Source organism: Arachis duranensis, chromosome 7 (genome assembly GCF_000817695.3).
Source record: "Arachis duranensis cultivar V14167 chromosome 7, aradu.V14167.gnm2.J7QH, whole genome shotgun sequence".
In the NCBI taxonomy this organism is placed as follows: Eukaryota; Viridiplantae; Streptophyta; class Magnoliopsida; order Fabales; family Fabaceae; genus Arachis; species Arachis duranensis.
In genome coordinates, this window is record NC_029778.3 from 42872514 (window position 1) to 42874855 (window position 2342).

A 2342-nucleotide genomic window follows, 5' to 3' on the forward strand; every position below is an offset into this window, starting at 1 on the left:
ATACGCCACCCTATAACTGTTCTTGTGGGAACCAGTTCATTTTTTTCATTATGAACCACTGTCATGCCACCCTTCTTAGGGACGACTTGGACAGGGCTCACCCAGGGGCTATCAGAAATAAGATAAATAATCCCAGCCTCTAGTAATTTAGTGACCTCCTTCTGCACCACCTCCTTTACGGCTGGATTCAGCCGCCTCTGTGGTTGAACCACTGGCTTAGTGTCATCCTCCAATAGGATCTTGTGCATGCATCTGGCTGGGCTAATGCCCTTAAGATCACTGATGGACCACCCAAGAGTTGTCTTGTGTGTCCTCAGCACTTGAATTAGTGCTTCCTCTTTCTGTGGCTCTAAGGTAGAGCTTATAATTACAGGAAAAGTGTCACCTTCTCCCAGAAATGCATATTTCAGGGATGGTGGTAATGGTTTGAGCTCGGGTTTAGGAGGTTTTTCCTCTTCCTGAGGGATTTTCAGAGGTTCTATTATTCTCTCTGGTTCCTCCAGATCAGGCTAAACATCTTTAAAGATAGCCTCTAGCTCTGACTCGATACTCTCAGCCATATTGACTTCTTCCACCAGAGAGTCAATAATATCAACGCTCATGCAGTCGTCTGGGATGTCTGGATGCTGCATAGCTTTGACAACATTCAACTTAAACTCGTCCTCATTGACTCTCAGGGTTAATTCCCCTTCTTGGACGTCAATGAAGGTTCGTCCAGTTGCTAGGAAAGGTCTTCCTAGAATGAGAGTTGCACTCTTGTGCTCCTCCATTTCCAGCACCACAAAGTCAGTGGGAAAGGCAAATGACCCAACCTTGACAATCATATCTTCAATCACGCCTGATGGGTATTTAATGGAGCCATCAGCAAGTTGGAGACATATCCGGGTTGGTTTGACTTCTTCAGTCAAACCAAGCTTTCTGATAGTAGATGCAGGTATTAGGTTGATACTTGCCCCAAGATCACATAGAGCTTTCTTGGTACAAGTACCCTCTAATGTGCATGGTATCATAAAGCTTCCAAGATCTTTAAGCTTTTCTGGTAAGCTTTTTAGAATGACTGCACTGCATTCTTCAGTGAGGAAAACTTTTTCAGTTTCTCTCCAGTCCTTCTTATGACTCAAGATCTATTTCATGAACTTAGCATAACAGGGTATTTGCTCAAGTGCCTCTGCAAACAAAATCTTTATTTCAAGAGTCTTGAGATAGTCTGCAAAGCGGGCAAATTACTTATCCTGCTCCGCTTGGCAGAGTTTCTGAGGATAAGGCATCTTGGCTTTGTATTCCTCAACCTTAGTTGATGCAGGTTTATTTTCTACAGAGGTGGTTGGGAAAGCCTTCTTAGAAGGGTTGCTATCAGCACTTGTATGTGTCTGATCCCCCACTGGCATTTGAATGCCAGGGGTGGAAGTTGGAGTGGCGTTAGACGCCAACTCCTTACCTGTTTCAGGCATTTGAACGCCAGAACTAAGCTTCCTTTAGGCGTTCAATGCCAATTCCTTGCCTGTTTCTGGTGTTTGAACGCTAGAACTGAGTATGGGTTGGACATTTGACGCCAATTCTCCACCCTTTTCTGGTGTTTGAGCGCCAGATTTATTCCTCTCTGGGCTCTTACTGTCTTCAGGGGGATTTTGGATAGCAGTTTGTTCATTTCTTGGCTTCCTGCTGCCTTGAAGTGAGGTATTTAATGTCTTCCCACTTCTTAATTGAACTGCTTAGCATTCTTCTGTTATTTATTTTGATAACTGATGTTCTGTTTGCTTCAACTGTACTTCCATATTCATATTAGCCAGTCTTGTGTCTTGCAATATCTCCTTGAATTCGGCTAGCTGTTTTGTTAGAAAATCTAATTGATGATTGAATTCAGTAACTTGTTCTGCAGGACTGAGTTCAGCAGTTACTGTTTTAGCCTCTTCTTTCATGGAAGGTTCACTACTTAGGTACAGATGCTGATTTCTGGCAACTGTATCAATGAGCTCTTGAGTTTCTTCAATTGTCTTTCTCATGTGTATAGATCCACCAGCTGAGTGGTATAGAAAAATCTGAGCTTTCTCTGTAAGCCCATAATAGAAGATGTCTAACTGCACCCACTCCGAAAACATTTCAGAGGGGTATTTTCTTAGCATCTCTCTGTATCTCTCCCAGGCATCATAAAGAGATTCATCATCTCCTTGTTTAAAGCTGATGAGCGGATAATTTGTACGCTTTTTGGCATTGTTTTTAGTATGTTTTTAGTATGATCTAGTTAGTTTTTAGTATATTTTTATTAGTTTTTAGTTAAAATTCACTTTTCTAGACTTTACTATGAGTTTGTGTGTTTTTCTGTGATTTCAGGTATTTTCTGG